Below are 20,162 nucleotides of genomic sequence, written 5' to 3'. Positions count from 1 at the left end.
ATAGCATTTCCAAGTTTAGAATCAGCAATAGTTAATGTTTCACCATCTCAATGCTTCAGCTCAAGCAACTACAATAAAGTTATACTGTGTGAGTTAGATTGAATTAGTAAATAAAAGTATACAAAATATAAGAAACATGACTGAGAGGCATATGAATTATCTCGGCAGCTTGTCAAGCACATTATATCGCCAACAAAAATTACAATGGATATCACCAGGAAGAAGCAGGTCAGTGTCCAACTAAACCATTCATCCTCTCATTATTTTGAGCACATAGGCTGACAAAAAGTAAGTGCAGTCATGAATAAGCTGATGGAAAGTCCAGTATTCTAGGTAATCCACTGCGCAAACAAGATATCATCTATGAGCCTGCTTAAGTAAGTTCAGTTGTGGAGTGTTCCTTGTGCAGTTCATAATAGAAGAAGAAAATACAAAACATGGTATCAATGGTAATGTGATATTTTGAATACTTAATTAGAGGTTAATGAGAATTAACAATTAGTGATTACAATTATATGAATAAGTTCAGTTGCAATTGAAGTCATTTTTGTTTGATATGAGGGTAAAGTTAATTCAGTTGGGGATAGGTCACCATGTTGGCTGGTCAATTATGCACACACGGAAAGGGATGAAATATCTGAAAATGTAATAGTTACAGTGAGGACTCAAGAAAAATGTACATGTCCTCCTCTTTTTCTTGGTTTCTCATACATCTCTCTCTCTCTCTCTCTCTCTCTCTCTCTCTAGAACTGGCCAGTAAAATAAAATCCTTTTTATTGAAATCTCAAACATGTTTTGGTTATTTCTGCAACAACAACAAAGTAATCACTATCAAAGAAGAGAGGGGGTGGAGGAGCTACCATACCTGTAGATGGGCTGGTGAAGGTGAAGTCGCTGGCAAGATGGTGAGGTCGCTGGCAAGGAGACCCAGCTCTTCCCGAAGACACCGGCTCCCACGTGCTGCTGGGATGGGGGGCGCCAAATCCACAGAACGCCACCCTCGCTGGATGTGGCCACCCCATGCTGTAAGCCTCCGTATGCAACATCAGTAGTCTGAATATTCATCATGTAGAAAAAAGGCAAATGCAGAGGAGTTTAGACTTACCTACCAACACCATGGTCTACATACCCAATTATTAACTATCTCAATCAGCATACACCCAAATTAATTAATTGGATTCTATTCGTTGCGGAAAGGGAAATGAACAAGAACAAGTCAACTGCTCCATCTGTGTTCTGCCTTCTGCTTGGGCTCCTTTCTCAATCACCCACTACAAAAGTAAGAAATATTTTCGCAGAAGGCATGAAGACGATTAACAAGCCAAGCAAACAGTAGCAGGCACACTAAATAGTGATGTGTGGAATTACCTGTCACGAAACGAATTTACGTCAGGGATGTCCTCATTGATATACCAAAAGCAGGCCAGGCTACCAATGAGCCCCTTGTACCTGTTGGAAAGAAACAATAGGGAATAAAATATCGAGGACATGAACAGAAAGAATCAAGAGTGTAGTATAGGAAGCATCGAAATAAATGTCCCAAAAAATAAATGTCCCAGCAAATGACTGAAGCTTATATGCACATAGCAACATTAAAATTTGCAGGTATTTCTTGGTACAGACCAGACCTACGGAATCTATAACAAAGCATGATTCAATCTATTTCTGCACATGGAAATGAACACCATAACGAGAAGGTCAAGTCTATACCATCCCATTGGTTGACAAACTATATCGCAACCCCTGAATCAGACGGACACCATGCAAATGCGACAACAACCAATCATTGAATCTAAGCTTGCAGATACAGTCACACATAGATCGCAAGAGTGAAAGAAGGGATATAATACCTCTGGAGATTTGCAACCTGATGCTCGACAGTCTCAGCCAGTCCACTACAGGGCATCCCTCAGCAGCTCTGTAGGCATAGTTTCATTTTGTGAAAGATGGCATTTTCCTATAAGGTTTTAGAATCCATACCAATATGGAAAAATCGTGACTGTGAAATCTCGTTGCAGTTGCCGAGACCATTGCGTAATGCATCTTCTATAAGGTACCAAACAACATGGATACTTGACCTTATGTTCCTAAAGAAAGGAAATTCGGTACTATCAAAATCCTAAAAACAACATCAGACCAGTGAATGGGATTGAAACAAAACCTAAGCAATCAAATCTTATCAAACTCTCATGCATACCCTTTGAGAAAGAAAACCGTATATCTTCAGCCAAAGCAAACAATTTTTGTTGCTTAGGTTCTATCTCAAACTAATAATATTTAGAATTTGTAGCCAACTCATTAGGATCAGGTTATCTTATCAGTATTTATCCAGTGGTATAACTTGAATATGATTATGAAGGGCCTCTGGAGAGGCCAATGTGTACTCATTACAGAATTAGTTCAGGAAAAGTAAGTTGAAACCAATGGAATACAATTGTATCACTTCACATACACCAAGAAGAGCATAAATGAGTAAACGAATAAACATTTGCTCAAGGAGACCAGATCCAATGGCTAAGCAGCTGTAGCATAATAGAGCATAGTATTTTCATTACCTCCCCTATTTCTGGCATCAAAGTCATTTGCCCTCCCTCCTCTCCAAGAAGCAAGGACACAACCAACAGTAGCAAATGACCCCTGTGAAAGGCAAAGAAAAAGAGTCATACTGGCTTGAACCAATCAAACATAAGAAATGCAAGCAGCTAACCAAGGAAGAACACCTAATTGTGAGTGTGTTTTACTGATAATCTAGATCAAACATTGTTAAAGCAACAACCTTAAACATTACATTGAAGCAACAAATAGAAAGTGCCTACATGCTAAACAACGGGACCACTTAGCTTGATGCGGAAATTAGAGATATTAGATTTTGAAACTCCGCAAGCTGTGGTCATGATCTGAAAATTAGGACTAAAATATAATTATGAACATGCATATATCACACTTGCAAAGAGAGAGACAAAGTGCAGTTATAATTATGAACACACATATATAACTTGTGACACATGACAACTGCAACACCAAACAAAAACATGGCTTATTGGTTACCTATTTTGAATTTCTATCATCTCAAATCTGTACAGAACACAAAATTTTAACTCCATGAGCCACCATTGTAACCATTTACCACATGCGTCCCGCCATAATGCCATGAACTAAATTAAGGCATCACCTGCTGTAACACATAGGGGAAAAATACTCAGAGTTGAACATGACTGAGCATACATATACAATGCATACTACTGATATTTATCACAGTGGCTGTACCCATTTCTTTCAAGTAATTTTCTTGTCATACTGAATCTACAATCTGACAAAACTGCTTGAGTGTACTGAACTTGACTATACACATGTGTGATTTAACACTAACTTTACTACGGGTTTGATTCAGTTCATCATCATGAATTTGGTTGCCACTATACACAGCAGCCAGACGATCACCAACTATTACTATGATTAGCTTTAACAAGGGGACAAATAGTTTAAGTAGTGGTTAGCTCAACAAGAATCTAAACAATCCATGGCATTCATCTCCTAAGACACATCCAATAGTTGTGAAGAAACAGTTACATCAAGGTGGGGATTGGAACAAGGACTGAGAGAGATGAGGAACATACCTAGTACAAATACAATCTCGGTCCTTTTTTCTCATCGTTGATTACCACCGTTGCCATTACGAACACCTACAAAATATGTGTTCTCAACTCCTGAATATCCCACGAGAAATAGAAGCAATGAAAAAGATGAAAGTGGACTTAAATTCAAAGAGATGGAGAGAGAGAGAGATCACCTTGTTCTTCACCAAGCTCTTCCTCCAGATTCATCCCCTTCTCTTTTTTCTTAGATCTGCACACATATGTTCAAAAAAACAATAAATCAAGAAGTAAAAACTGGGGAGGAAGATGACTCGGACGCAGATGGACAACCTAGACTGGGGACATGTGACGACGGCCAGCACCGCCTGGAACTCCGACCTTCCTGCTCCTTTCCTCATACCAGCGCCTCATCCTCCCTTGCTCCATGCCCACCACAAAGACCACGCCACCCTGCTCTCCTATGGCGGCGACCTGCGCCTGATCCAGACGCACGGCGCACGGCAGCAGCGGATCCAAAAAATAGCCACCCCAAAACTAACCTAAACATCAAATCAATTAGGATTACTGCCAAGAATTAGAACAAGGAAATGCAAAGAAGAAAGCACATACATGGCTGAGGGTTGAAGATGTGCGAGCTCTCGGCAAAGGTGGCCATGGAAACACCTCCGCCCTCCCGTTCGTCGTCGCCGGCCATGACGACCTGGACAAGCTTGTCGCCATCGCCGTCGCCGTCAGAGAAGCTCGGCTCCACACCAGCAGCTAGCGGGCGCCGACTTGGGGGAGCTGCCGGCGAGGCTCTGGCCTAGGTCGGAGAGGCAAGCAGGGGATCCGGCATCGAGGAAAGAGGAGATGAGGGGACGAGCAGGGAGAGGGACGGGGCGGCGTGGGAGAGAGGAGGGAGCGAGCGAGGAGATAAGGCGGCTGCTTTACTTTTTCCTTTTACCCCTCGTCCGTCTAGGGTTTCTTGCTTTTGTTACGCAGAATTGAAGGAAAGGCACGTCATTCTTTTGACCCACACATAACGAGCGCCACTTGTCATTCGCTCTTCAAACAACCATGGACGTGAAAAAAAAACCGACGGCCCACCACACGCCAGCAGCCAAAAGGGAGCTACAGGGAAGGAATCCAGCGGCCGAACGAGCATCGCGCACGCGGGGGCGCTAGAATGGCGGGTAGTGTAGGAGCCTTTATATGTTAGATTCCTGAACTACTCTTTCGACCACAACTGGCCTTTCTCGGAGGCGCCACACAAAGACTGCTTCTCCATGGCCGCACACACGCAGCTATCGTCGCATCCGCTCCAGCAAAGTTGGCACTTACGTCCATAGCACTGACATAAGTGTCAGAATCATTCCCCGCATCTGTAGCTTTGACACAGGTTTCCGAACCACGATCATGATGGCAAACTTTTTCTTCCGCAAGCTCGACAATTTCTTTAGTAAACGCTTGAGAGTCTGGATCCTCCTCGTTCACCAGTTTACACATCAACATCATGTCACCATCATCTCCTTGCCGGGCAATGAGTGCCTTCTGCTTCGGTGCTTCCTCGCAGTCAGCCTTGAAGTAACCGAGGAGGCCACAGTTATAACACCTCACTTTCCTGATGTCAAACTTTCTCCTCGGTGGTGGTGCAGCCTCATTATCTGAGTCGTCATCCGAGTCAGCGAAGTTCTTTCTCGTCAAACGATGCTTTCCCTTCTTCTTGTTGTTGCTCTTGGACCCGCCTGGCTTTTCAAGGGCGATCCACTGCGCCTTTGTGAGCATCACAACCTCGTCGTTCCTCCCGTCCCCAAGACTGTACCGCATCCGCTCATCATGAGCCTTGTACCGTCCGACAAGATCGTCGATGGAGAGAGTCGCGAGATCGACGCACTGCTCGATCGCTGTGACAATTTGCAGGTACCGGGGAGGGGCCGCGCAAGAACCGTCGGACAACCGAGGTCTCCGTAAGGTTTTCTCCAAGAGCTGAATCCGATTGATGAGAGTAGCTACCCGTGAAGCGAACGCATCCACGGACTCATTGTCGCCCATGACCAAAGTCTCGTAGTTCCTTAGAAGAGTTTGGAGATTGGCTTGCTTGACGCGGGTGTGTCCCTCGAACAAGAGTTTCAGCGTATCCCACACCTCCTTCGTTGTTGCTTTGGCAATCAGGTGCTGGAGGACATCCATCGGCATCACCGAATAAATCGCTGACGCCGCCTGCCAATCCTTTCGGTGCTCGGCTCCCTCCTTTTTGAACGCGTCGGCTTCGGGATCCACCGCGTCCCATAGCTCGTTGACGCGGAGACAACACTCCATGAGGGCCTTCCAGACCCTGAAGTTCTCGCGATCAAACCGTGGATACGACGAACTCACCGGAGCAGCAATTACTTTAGCCGCACCGGAGTACTCCGCCAGCTGCTTGGTCTTCTCGTCGCCTGCCATGATTCTCCGATACTAGAAGATCAACCTTGCTCTAGATACCAATTGTTGGCCCAGACCCGACGCCGAGTACTTTCCGGCGACGGCGACGAACGACGATGAACGACGATGAAACAACCAACGCTGGCTACCAAACTCGACGAAGTTCCTTTATGCCGAGATGCAACGCACCGTAGAGCTAGCTTCCGATTTGTTGTACATGCTCGTACTCCCTCCGTCCGGAAATACTTGTCATGAAAATGGATAAAAAGAGATGTATCTAGAACTAAAATACATCTAAATACATCCCCTTTTATTCATCTTGATAACAAGTATTTCTGGACGGAGGGAGTATACAACAACCAAGGATCCGATCGATCCGGCCGGAATCACACGTACACACAAATCGCCGGATTGATAGACACAGACTCGTGTCGAGCCTGTTATCTTTTCTATTGATTCCACGGTACAAGGATTACAAGGGGTAGGTACTTGTATATATACTAATCATAGCTAGCTCTATACTAGTACTAATCCTATTCAATGTCCAACATCAATTCTACACGGAAACAATACACACATGTATACGTAGCAGACACGGACACGGACACAGACAGGACGTTGGGTTTATTCCGACAGTCGCCAGGCCTTTAGTAAAGATATCAGCAAACTGAGTAGAAGTAGGCACGTGGAGAATGCAAACTTGACCGAGAGCCACCTTCTCTCGAGCAAAATGGATGCCGATCTCAATATGCTTGGTGCGACGGTGTTAAACCGGATTCCTTGACATGTAGATAGCTGAAATATTATCACAGTAAACAATGATAGCTTACTCAATAGGACGGTGTAGCTTTGACTGCAACTGGCGCAACCAAACCGTATCAGCAACCGCATGAGCCACAACGCGGTACTCAGCTTCAGCAGACGAGCGGAAGACCGTAACCTGCCTTTTTGAAGACCAAGATCCAGATGTGAACCTATGAGTATCTCGACAACCAGCCCAGTCTGCATCAGAGTAAGCTGTCAAGGAGATGGGAGAGGATTTGTTGATATGAAGACCTAAGTCTAGTGTGCCTTTGAGATATTGAAGAATACGTTTGACATGATTGTAGTGTCGAATACGAGGATCATGCATGTATAAACAAGCTTGTTGAACAACAAAAGAAATTTCAGGACGAGTAAGAGTGAGATACTGAAGTGCACCGGTAAGACTACGATAAAGAGAAGGATCAGAGAAAGGATCACCGTCGGCAGAGAGTTTGGAACCTGTATCAACAGGGGTACAAGAAGTTTGACAATCAAGCATACCAGCACGAGAAAGAAGATTCAGAGTGTACTACCGTTGAAACAAGAAAAGAGTAGAGGAGTCACGGATGACAGCAATACCTAACAAGTGGTGAAGAAGACCTAAATCTGTCATAGAAAATTCGTGGCGAAGAAGAGAGATAATATGATCTAAAAATTGTTGCGAAAAAGCTGTGAGGATAATATCATCAACATATAAAAGAGGGTAAGCAGTGTTGGTGTTGTGATGAAAGGTAAAGAGAGAAGTGTCAGAACGGGAAGGGGTAAAACCGATGGTTTGAGCATAAGTAGAAAAGCGTTGGAATCAGGCACGTGGTGCTTGTTTAAGACCATAAAGAGATTTTTTAAGAAGACAAACATGATTAGGATAGGAGGAATGTTTGAAGCCAAGAGGTTGTTGACAATAGACTGTTTCTTGAAGAGAGCCATGAAGAAAAGCATTTTTGACATCTAATTGATGAATTGGCTAGGAAGAAGAGACGACGATGCTAAGGATAGTGCGAATAGTGCTCGGCTTGACAACTGGAGAGAAAGTCTCATCATAATCGATGTCGTGTTGCTGAGAGTAACCACGACATACCCATCGAGCCTTATAACGTGGAAAACTCCCATCAGAATTAAATTTAAGGCAAAAAACACATTTGCCAAAAACGATATTTGTATTGAAAGGACGAGGAATTAACTGCCACGTGTTATTCTGCAGAAGGGCATCATATTCATCTTCAATAGTTGCGGCCTAATTAGGATCTAGGAGAGATGATTTGTAAGATTTGGGTAGAGAGGAAGGAGATAAAGATGCATGAAGATTCAGACGGTCTTTTGGAGGTAAACGAAACCCGGACTGGGCATGTGTGCGCATGCTATGATCGTTAGTAGAAGCTGGAACGGGAATAGCATGAGCGGGAGGGATGAGGGAAGATGTGGTGGACGCGTCCGACACAACGGAGAAAATGGACGCGGGAGATGGCGGTAAAGACTGCGACGGCAGGAGGTCTGCCACGTCAGAGTGTAATGTGTTTTCCTCTGCCGGGATAGAGATGATTACAAGTTGTATTCTAATATTACCCACACTTAGAAATGGCGTGTACAGAGACTACGAGCATTTGGCCGATATAATATTTTAAGTATCACCCTTGGCAAATTTGGTTGATATATCTTTTGAAATATCGCCCTAAGCAATTATATGGCTGGTGAAGTAGTCGTCATCGTCGTAAGGCATTATAATAACTAGGAGACTGCCCGTGCGTTGCCACGGGCCAACAAATGTTCAACCACAACACAAACTCAAGTATCTTCCCCCCTATTCCAATATAAATTATCCTCTCAATCTATTGCCCCTTCTCAGCATGTGGCTTCTATGTCGGTGTTTTGTTGTCTCACTCTACTACATGCGCAACATGGAACACCACCAACAAATGATGAGATATATATAATGCACCTCACCTTAGTACAAATACTAAGAAAAGGGGGCATATGGACATGAAAACGTTCTTCCCACCAGATGTTAATTCACAAACCAACTACGAATAATGCTCTATTTGTCTCCGAGTTCTTTCATCTCCACCTAAGATGTGTCTCCGTCAATTTACCTCACTGGGACTTCTTTTCCTAAGGACCTTAAATATATATACAACAATCACACAACAAAATCGCATCGTTGTCATTCCATATCTTCTTCCACAAGCCCTTCCACTCAAACTCTTTTGGCCATTTCTGCTCCGTCGTCACCCTATTCCAAATATGCCTATGTTACCATCCAGGTCCAAATACACCCATTTTTTCTCCAAGTCTATCAATTTGTCTTATCAAGTTTGTACTTTCAGCCTCGGAATTTTCATTGATCGGGATGAGCAGGGTTCTCAAAGTTCACTTCTCTGAAAGAGAACACAACACATATTGATACAGATTCATGATGAACAAGACTCAGTGTTATTTATAACGATGAATACCAACACAAGGTAAGTTATTCAATGGAGTAGCTACATTGTTGTGTTTGTCAAAAAAAGGGTCTAAGAGCATCTCAAAAGCGTACTACTGATGTTTCAAACTCCAGAAAACAAGAACTTCTTCCTACAATGTTGATGCAGTCACTAAACCCTGCAATATGAGAATCGAAACATATGTCAAACAAGCCTCCTTTCAGATATGTTTTCAGAAAGAAAGCAAGTCACTGATTACTGTTTTTATTGATCCTTCCAACTCTGGACCACAAGAACTTCAAACAAGCCTCCTTTCAGATATGTTTTCAGAAAGAAAGCAAGTCACTGATTACTGTTTTTATTGATCCTTCCAACTCCGGACCACAAGAACTTCTTCCTAGTATGTTGAAGCACTTGCTAATTGCTGAAATATGGGCATCGAAACATAAACAAAGGACAAATAAAAATGCAGAGTAAAGGCAAAGTATATACATCATACATGCGTGCCATCTGATGATCTGGTACATGGATTGAGAGACCATTCGAGGAAACTGGAAGCAAGATGAGTATGCCGTCTAAACTATGATAAATAATTTGGGAAATAATAAATGGAATAAGAATGCAATCTTACTTTGCATTGATCCCATTCATGTGACTGAAATAAGAAGTAGATGGGAAATTGATTTTGTGGCAGTAGCATATGCGCACCAATGGTTCCTTGCATCCAAATGCACCCAGAAATAATTATAGGAAATTAGCATGAATATATCAGAACCAAATTTATGTACATATAGTTATAGTGCTGCCACAAGCAAGGTCCATCTATGTACAGTAGTCCATTATGATTCTCCCCAACCTTGAAATTTGATATCATGTTGACTAATCATTGGGTGGAAGCATGCCACGAAGTTTTGAACTTGATGTTTTTGACACGTACATGTACCATGGTGCCCTGCAACATCAAAAAGTGATACTCCCTCTTATCCATATTACTTTTCACTCAAACGGGTGTATCTAGGCGCATTTCAATGCTAGATACATCTGTTCGCAATATTTTTCACTATGGTCCATGGTGCATCTTCAAAAAGACAAAAAAAGTGTTGCAGTTTTTCCTATTTCCTCGAGAAAGACTTGCTACAGAATTATTAGAATTTTATATACAAATCAAAAGTAACATCAGAACATGTTCTTAAACCAAATAAAGGAGATATTTTAACTGCAAATTACCTCTTAGTGTAAGTACTTTTTCTGCAAATTCCAAAGCTTCATGCCTTATGCTGACGTGAGTTAACTCTACCAGAGTTTGTTGCTGCAGATGGAAGTATTGTTGGAGTTTTGCACCCAGCATCTGCAATGTCATAATTCGAGTTAGGATAAGAAGTCAAAATCTCATGAAGGTACTACAAGGGAAAATCACTTTCTAGACACAGGTCTGGCCAAACCACATTGTAAAAAATGCACACCCTGACCCTACACTGGCTTTATAATTGAAATACAAAACTTCCCCCAAAAATGTACAAACAATTTTTTCAATCAAACAAAGATGTAATTTCTCATAAGAATATACTTGTAATCTACAGTAGCTCAGGTTGGAGGAGGGGCGGGATGCGGCTGCCCACCAAACACCAAAGCAAGAGCCAACTTTTCTAGTGGCCATCGCGGCTGCCTGCCTCAGGTGAAAAAAGGGTGAACCCATAAGTGTGATTTCAGAGGTGGATACCTGATGTCCAGCTCAAGGATAAAACTTAAAACTGAGAAGTCTGCCGAAGTATACATTTCCCAATAGACCTAAGGGATCAGGGATCAATGAATGTAACCAAACATGGTAGGAAACACAAATGCAAGTAATGTTCCACATATCTACTGGTAAAAACTACAGACGGATGCATCAGATCCTCTCATGATTTTTAGTCTGGCATTTAGTGCTAAACAGACTGCATTAAAATTTTATGGTCATGAATTGTGGAACTTTTTAAACTTGACTTGTTAAGTTCACGGCCTATATGTGTATGAAAGGTTACAGTAATATAACACGAAGGGCACATGCATGATTTTTCACTAAAAGAAGGAGAAGGTCAGCATATATAAGATGAAAATAAGTAGTTCATGAATCCTAATGCAATTTAATTTTTGTTATTAGCAGCATAGTAGTCCTTTTTTAAAAGCTCCATGGCAGATCGTCAAGGAGGAGGTTATTAGATATCGTTTTTTGCAGGGATTGGGAAACCACGTGTCCTCCAATGCCATAGATCAATTCGGATGAAGAAAAACTTTATAGCCTCTAGAAATAAACGTGTTCAATCTTTCTGGCTAGAAAGGCGATGAGCACGTGCACACAGTGTCGGAGAGAGAAGAGGCCCAGAAGTATCTGCCTCCACGGCAGCAACAACTCACATCTACAACCAATATTGATGGACGTCAACAGCAGCATGACAGGGAAACATGAAGAATAGGTGTCAGAGGGAGACCCACAACCAAAGAAAATCTAACGGCGGATTGAAGTGTAAACCAGCAAGAAAACGAACCTGATCCTGATGAGGATTGATCTGATAATCTCCTTAAGCACAAGGAATTAATTTCCAAACCTACCTTGTTCAGCTTCAGAGAGGCTATGCATTCGTTTTTCATTGGCGGAGACAGAAAGAGAGATCATGGAGAAGAGGAAGAAGTCGTGGATGGAATTATTTTCCACGTCGGGAAAGTCCGATGGAGAATAGGAAGAGTCCATGAAGTATGGAGGAAGATATCATGGAGTACTAATGAGGAAGAGACCGTGGAGTAGATTTAGTTTTTTTCCCAAAAGAGATAGAAATTGCTTTAATTAAAGGAGGAAAAAAATTATGCATTAGGATCATGTGGTGGATTTTCTTTTCCAAATTGTTTGAGTGTGGTTGTGGGAGAGATGCGTACGTGAGACTTCTTTTACACGTGCGGAGAGATATACGTGAAAGTTTTTTCCTATTTGGAGAGAGATAAGTGAGAGATTGTTTATATTGTTTTCTGAGATTGAATGGGGTTGTGGGAAAGAGATAAGTGAGACTTTTTCTACGCATGAGACATTGAGAAATTTCAGTCGTGAGAGAAATATCTATAAGATCTTTTTTCTTTTGGGGAGAGATTCATGAGAGATCTACACAGTTATAATTTGGTCCCACCTGATCAACGGCTCCTAATTACTGATTAACCTGGGGATTTCTAGGGAGTCTGTAATTAGTATAGGTATAGATAGATATAGATTAGATAGATAGATAGATATAGATAGATAGATGAGTTCAAAGGAAAGATAAAAATCGGTTGCTAAATGAATTCCAATTTGTTGAACATTATTTATGAGAACCTAGGCTTTCGCCTGGAGACAATCACCAAACACCAATGTGAGGGGAAAGATGCCGACACACCTCGACGATGCCTCCAAGGAGTGGAACAGCACCCATAGGCAGCGTCACCACCGGCACAGACCTAAGCTGCACATGACTTTCATCCATAGCACTACACATCTCTAGCTCCGTACACCAGAATGGGGGCAACGCCGTCCAAGTTGGAACACATTACCACCGCCACAACACCTCTTCATAATGGCCGGAGTACCATGGTAACCGCACAAGAGAGAGCACAAGCCATCCTCCATCTCCAGTCGCACAAACACACTCAATATAAATTTTCAAATAAAGCATGCCTCATCTTCAGTTGCACAAACACATTCGATATATAATCCTTTTATCAAGTTAAGACATCTATATCTTGCAAATAAAGCATGTCCCATTAATATAATTTCTCGTAAGTTGATAAAAGGAGAAGCATACACATAGAAAATAATTTGACTATTTGCGTGAAACAATTCTGACACAAACACACCCACATGGTAGAAAGGATTTTGTGGATGCCATCATATGAACAGGCAGATCTAAAAGTATTAAATATTCCATGGCAATGCTATGTACTTCTCCGTCTAATCTATTTTGCAATATCATAACACAAGTCATTACAAACAACACTTGCCTTGTCCCCTCATGTATTCTCGAGGTTTTAGCGTAATGTCAATTGAGCTTTGTTCAACAAAAGTACTATTGAACTGGCTAAGAACTTATATTTTACCTAAGTGCTACTACGATCTATACATCAAAGCATAATCAGCCTACAGATATTCCTACATCAAAAAAATTATTTCTTCTTTGAGATACTCACTCGGTCCCATAATATAGGATTTGGTGCTGCTTGCAAGATGCCCTCTTGCGCCGATTTCACTCGCTGCATCTTGCATATGTGCAGTACCACGTCATTGTCAAGGAAAGCACGCTGCCATTGGTAGAGCTCCTGCAGGTTAAAAGGAACCTCCTTCTCTTGGTACCAGCAGAACCCACAGGTCAAAGGGTCCACCCCGTTGTTCGGGGTGCTCAAATCTGTAAGCTTGTCAACTGCAAAACCTTCTGATCTGCGAAAAAGGAATGGATAATTTGTCAAGGGTTTTACATCGATAAAACAATATTGTGCATTAGAAATATTGTGCATTATATAGATAGATGCGGCGCAGCCTGAACCAAGCTTACAAATATCATGCCTTAAATAGATGAATGCAGTGGAACGCACACATAGTTTAATATTAATATATCCTGCAAGAGATGTGTAATATACATGTTTAGGACTTTAAATTTATGGGTAGAAGTAAACAAATATAGGCTGTCCAACGACGACCATCATGTATGTCTTTTATGGGCAAATTATCGCATGATAAATGGATTGGAAGGAGAAAATGAAAAACCCTAGCTCGAATCTGTACCTAAGTGATATATTCTTCTCAGGCTTCTCAACTACGACACTTCTGTGCACATAAAAATAATTGCAGATCCATCAACAACAAAATTAATTTCACATTGGTCAGAATCAGTTCAGATCTCACCTAATACAAACACATGCCCTCTTCATGAGACCCTGAACCTGCCCTTAGAGTTCAAATAAATGTACCATTTGATAGCAGACCAATATTTTGTTTTTGCTTTATACATGACTTGCTCACTGCTCATAGTATAAAGCTAACTCGGTTGTAAAGGGAACTGGAAAAACCACTCAAAAAAGTTAGAGAGCCCCAAAAAACTTCTGGACTGAAGTATAACTACTGAAATGGAGCGCGCACCTGCCGTCGAGATGCAACCACTCGGGCGCTCGATCGCAGAAAACGAATCCGGGGAATATGAGGACGGAAAGGTCTGCTGGTCTGCAATTGAGATGCAAAGAATCATGATTTATATTCAGGAGACCAAACATGGTAATAATCTAAATTTTCAGCTCGAGAACACAAACACTCGCAGCAATCTCGAAGGCACAAATTTGCCAATAATAGAACCAGATATAGACAGAAAGAACATCTTTACTCCCACTTAATCCAAGCAATTGACACCAAAAAAGTCTCCAACTTTCCTTTGGTTCCAGTCAATCACAACTTCAGAAACAACCTTCAATAATCTGCATTCAAGAGGTCAACTAAATTAAAAATATTGTAAGTAACAAGCATTTAGGCTGGTGATATTGTTATAAACGTGTTGTCGAAGATTTGTAGAAACAAACTAAACGAGCTCTATCTTCTTTTCACTGTTTTTTTCTTCTGAGGATAGAAAAATAGAAATACCTCTGTTGGACCGCTCAAGTAGTAAATGGGATCATTGCCCTTGCCTACACATGGGCCATGGCTCCAAATTCATAAGTCATGATCATTTGCATTCAGAGACTACCTTCAGAAGGATCTTGTTTGTGTTAGTGCTTCAGTATTGTCTGCGGCAAAGGATTAATAAGTTTGTTTTCGCACATGTGCGCATAGCAGATAGCTGCGGTTGATATGTTTGTTGTGTATCTTGGCTGATTTTCCTGAATTCAGGCGTGAGGAACGAAACATTAGAATCAGGAGTACAAAACCTTGTCTAACATATATATTACACAACTACTATCTAACATCACAAACTGGCCTGCACTGGGGTAATAGGAAATGGTCATATGACGAAGAATTAAACATAAAAGAAAATATTTTTGGAGAAGGAAGAACATGTCAGGAGGATCTGGTGAACCTGCTACGCATACTCATGTGGACTTACGGTTCCGGTGAAGTGGAGCTGATGGAAGAGGGGATCACGAGCAGTGGCGGGATGGTTGGCGCTGGAGCTCATGGCGAAGTGGACCCGTGGCGCGGCGGCGGGGGAAGGGGTCGTTGGCGCGGGGAGCGACCGCGGTGGGACGTGGGGGCGGCGGCCGCGGCTGGAGGTGGGGCGGCCGCGACGGGCGGTGGCGTACCGCGAGACGGGTTAGCGTTTGATAGGCTGAAACACCAACACCATGATTTTCAGACCCTGCCAACTCTATAATTCTATAAGATCCAATACCTGCTAGGTTGTTCCACAGCACCAATGTCCAAGTCAATACCATATATTATCCACTGAAATGTCTGATTTAATATCATATGCAAAAACATTAGAGCAATGTGCTCTCCTTTACCCATATTGTGTACCACATAACATTATGAACATTAGCGGAGGATTAGCCTGCAGCTATTTTAGATCATGCACCAAATAGTTGTAGTTTTCCTAAATCATGGAGAAGAACAAGGTTGAAATTCGCAAGAGTCATATAGAAATTTCTGCAATCAATATCATACCAGATCCATGTACGGTAGCCTCTAAATAAGCAACATAAGTCCGCAGTCCATAAGTATGTAGGCTACGCTCCAATTTGATGTATCATGCAATTTTGCAATACTCGGATAATTTTGTAAAGCATACATATACTGCATTGGAGGGCTATAAACTTCAGTAATCTGAAAAATATGTAGACCACAGCTGAGATCGTAACTTAGTGACACAACACATGGTATGATAGCTAAAGGAGAGGCTATCAATTGTCATTTTTTTTGCACAGATGTGCCAGTAGAAAATCACCATTGATTCAATCTGATGTGTGAAGTCACCTGTCGACTCGGCTTGCCATTGATTCTGCGCCTGCTCCCTGGTTTCCTGAAATAAAATTTCCCAGCGTCGGATCAGTTCAAAGAAAAGGCAGATAGAAAAACTGACAGAGAGAAGAGCCCATCTGAATGTGATCACTTACCTTGCCGAGAGCATTGAGCTTCCCTTGCACCAGCACGGGAGAGGCCGACAAGGAGGGCCTCCTCTTGGGGGAGGGGGCTGTGCTGCCGACGCCGGCCGGAGACCAGCAAGGAGGGCTCCTTCTCCCTGGGCCTCCTGCTCATCGTGCGTGAGCCGTGCAGCTCATCGATCTCTTCTCCTGCACATACACTTTAAGCTTCAGTTCAAATCAGCTTCAGAAGCTGCAAGACAGAACATGTTCAGTTCAGGTGTGCAGAGTACATACAGGTGGAACCGGCCCTTTGGGATCTTGTTCTGTGGAGGAGGAGGTGGGTCGCCCTGTCGGCAATGAAGCTCCAGCCGTGTGTCACCAGCCTGGGCATGATGGTGGTCCTCTTCTTGACCGACGCCGAGCTCCGCGCTGGCGAGGGCCGCTCCTTGACGGGCGTCCTCTCCTCGAAGTTGAGCGCGATGGGCCTGACAACCTTGGGTGATAAGAGCACCCCGGCATCGCCGGCGCCGCTATGCTTCTCGGCCCCAGGAGCCCCTCCGCGGCACGGCGAACTTCTTGGCAAGCTCGGGCGTGCCGACAACGAGCGGGTGGTGCCTCGGGATGGGCGTGGCGCCGACCACGACAGGGACGGGGGGACCCCGGGTCGAGGCGGCGACTCCGCTTCTGGACGGTTGGTGTCGTCGTGGAGGAGCGGCCGTGCATGGCCGGCGGCGGAGATGTGTGGACGCAACGTCCTGTCCCTCATCTCTTCCCTCGTGCGGCGGCTAGGGTTTGCGGAGGGAGGGTGTGCGTTGCCTCGGTCGTGGGTTTTTTTCGTTGGTTTTCTTTCGTAGGCTTTTTTTCGACCTCGCTCGCAGGCATCGCTAGACGTTAAAAGCGAAAGGTGGGAGGAACGACGAAAAAAAAACGTCTCTTTAGGAAGATGGGAGGAAGTACTAAAGAAGTACCAAAAAAGACCGGGTGAGATGGGACGAAAATAAAACCCGAAACGCGACCTACCAACTAAAACATTAGGAGTAAAGATGTTTTTGATGAATACAATAATACAAAAAATAGAAAGGCATGTGTTGAAGGTGTAATTTGGCTAGCTGGTTTGTATAATCAACCAAATTAATTAGTTGATCAAGCTAATCAATTGATGCTTTGCTTAAGAAATGTAACACAGGGATTTGCATGGACAAGATTCTACATGGGACATATCCTAGCCAGACTCTGGATATTTCGAGCTACCACGATACTATCTATAGACCAGGCCTAGCAAGAATCAGATGCTAATCTTAAGTTTTGGGCTGCAAAGACTATGAAGCCATGTAATGATCAGAGTTCGATATAGATGCTTGAGGTTCAAGTCAGATGTAACAAGCTATTTAATTAGGGCAAATATATGGAGAATTTGCTGGACTAGTGGCTACCGAGGACAATTTTGAAATGATTCTACGATACATTAAGCTAACATGTTACTTTTTTTAAAAAAAGAAGGATGACCCCTGGGCTCTGCATCTGGGTGATGCATGTGGCCACTTTATTAATTATTCTCACAAGACCTTATAAAGTCATACAACAGTAAGACTGAAGCCACCGTCTAAGCAACAGTTGTCGCTACATCTATTTAGTTGATGAAGGGGCGCTGATAGTCTGGGCCTAATACCAAACAGACATCGCAGCCAAACCTAAACATCTAAGACCTGAGGTCCCAATCAGGACGTCTGCCTGGTATGGGGCACCTACCAGTCCAGCGCACTCCTCAATCAGGGCGCCTGCCGGGTATGGGGCTGCCGCAGCCACCCGCCACGAGTCCATCTTCAGAGTTGTACTGTTGCATCTACCGTGCCAGGTCTCTCAGCCATCGACGCCACCACGACGCCGGACAGTGTCGTCCTCCTGCACGAGTCCATCCTTCCACATCGAACTCCGAATCTGCATTGCGCCATGCCGTCCAGATCCATCGCCATCAATGTATGGATGAAGCACCGCTCCACCAAAAAAGCCGTCCGCTAGTCCCGCGAAGCCGAGTGCACCTCCAAGAATGCCGCCCCTAAGAGGGTTACGACACATGATTGCCGCCAACATCCGATCAGCTGATCAGGGTTTCCCTCGGAGGTATTGAGTGAAGTTGGGAGCTTCACCTCGATGATGCCTTCATGAAGGAAACGATGATAAGGGCATCGTCATCACCGTCTTCGACCATCGACCGAAGATCAGGTTTTCACCCAGATCCGTCCCAAAAAATCCACCCAACAACCTGTGCACCGTCTCGACCGCCTTCAAAGCCCCAGATCTAGCCGCCTAGATCCGGCGACCAACCGCAGCAACAGTGCCACCGTGGGACCCCTGGTGCACCGGCCACTGCCTGAGTGTGCCACCACTGGAGACTATGAGGAGGGCTCCCACCCCGCCTCGCCAAGACGCGAAAACCGCCGAGAAGGATCCCGCGCGCTCGTCGCCGTCTCTGATCCGAACCAATCCATAGCAGATCGCCGTCACAGATCCGCCTTGGACAGGGACTGCACCACGCCATGCCGCCGCGGGAAGCCCAAGCTTCACCGGCCTCCACCCTCCAGGGCCGCCGCCCCGGGATTCAGTCAGAACTTTGCCGCTGCCACCGGCCAAGTTCCGCCGCCGTCGACCGGCCAAGCCGCCGGTCACTGCATGACCATGCGAGCACAGCCAGCCGGCCGACCAACTCCGACGAAGAAGAAGGCCACCACCACCAAGCCTAGGGCCGGCGCCCCATACATCCTCGTGTTGCAGATCAAGTCCAGGAGCAGTGCCCCGCCGACGGCGATTGAGATCGGTAGCACAACGAATTAGCCCGACATGAGTCAAGGCCAGATCCTTCGTTGCTGGTGTTGTCCTCCCCCACGACCGTCGCACCACTTCCATGTCGCCGCCGATCTGCGCCACCGCCGCTGATCTGGCCAGATAGGAGCGCCGCCTCCCAACCAGATCGAGATCCGAGGAGAAACTGCCGACGCCGCCACCACAAGGGCTTTGCCCTGTGACGCCCCGGCGACGGCGGCAGAGGGGAGTGGAGGAGGGGCGAGGCTGTAGGAGGAGGGTGGGGGCTCCCCGGTGCGGGGCGGCGCCGCCGCACGGGGGAGGGACGGGAGGGAAAGCTTCTCGTGACATGTTACTGCCTAGGACAAATCCTTGCTTGCCTCAGATGGCAAGCTTCTCGTGAGGAAAAGTGTAACAAGGAAAACTGCATCCGCATGAGTGGTTATGCACGAGGTATGTGAACATCATTTGGTATAAGATTAGTTTATTTTTTTTCCTTGTGGACCAAAACATGTATGTATAATGAATATGGATGTGTCTAGGATACATCTAGATGTGCTCTAATTATTGCACATCTAAGTGAGTGAATCAAGTATAAAAAAAATATTCACACGAATCTCAATATAAGATTAATAACATATAACTTAGATGTGTAATATTTATGGCACATCTAGATGTGCTTAGCAAAACTGAATGAATATAGTTTGGATTTAGAACTTTTACGTACAGTACTGTACTTGTAACCGAATCAAGGGATTAATCCTGTTCGGTTTGGTTTTGATATTTTGGTCTTACACCAAGTCCTGCGTGCCCTTTATATAAGGGTCTTGGCCGATTGAAGGAAAAAACACCAGTTGATCTATTCAATAAAAATACACTACCTTTTATCTATGTTTGTTTCTTGTTCGTTTTCTCTGTCAAGCTTTAACAGCCTTAGGGTTTGGTTGATCTTTACCGTTTTGCGCTGAAAAACGGTTGTCTCTTCTCGACAAAAGCGAGAAAATCTTTGTTGCTTTGCTCGTAAACCAATCTTTCGCCGTCACGAAAGCACGACGGTTATTGTGGTGTCGCGTGGCAACACTAG

At 44.2% G+C, this 20,162-nt stretch overlaps 3 long non-coding RNA genes across 3 annotated transcripts; all 3 read right to left on the bottom strand.

The window, feature by feature from the left end:
• Positions 1-1,147: 1,147 nt before the first annotated feature.
• Positions 1,148-2,001, bottom strand: LOC119297327. Its single transcript, XR_005145619.1, has 3 exons — positions 1,851-2,001; positions 1,369-1,449; positions 1,148-1,271 (listed from the first exon to the last, which is right to left on the bottom strand). It is a non-coding gene; the product is annotated as an uncharacterized LOC119297327 (long non-coding RNA).
• Positions 2,002-3,304: 1,303 nt separating this feature from the next.
• Positions 3,305-4,146, bottom strand: LOC119297326. The gene is made up of 3 exons (XR_005145618.1): positions 3,927-4,146; positions 3,791-3,846; positions 3,305-3,683 (listed from the first exon to the last, which is right to left on the bottom strand). It is a non-coding gene; the product is annotated as an uncharacterized LOC119297326 (long non-coding RNA).
• Positions 4,147-13,334: 9,188 nt separating this feature from the next.
• LOC119297325 lies at positions 13,335-14,593 on the bottom strand. Its single transcript, XR_005145617.1, has 3 exons — positions 14,352-14,593; positions 14,118-14,271; positions 13,335-13,652 (listed from the first exon to the last, which is right to left on the bottom strand). It is a non-coding gene; the product is annotated as an uncharacterized LOC119297325 (long non-coding RNA).
• Positions 14,594-20,162: the final 5,569 nt, after the last annotated feature.

Source organism: Triticum dicoccoides, chromosome 5A (genome assembly GCF_002162155.2).
Source record: "Triticum dicoccoides isolate Atlit2015 ecotype Zavitan chromosome 5A, WEW_v2.0, whole genome shotgun sequence".
Taxonomy (NCBI): domain Eukaryota; kingdom Viridiplantae; phylum Streptophyta; class Magnoliopsida; order Poales; family Poaceae; genus Triticum; species Triticum dicoccoides.
Note: the sequence above shows the minus strand (reverse complement) of the source record. Positions and strands in the feature narration are given on the sequence as shown.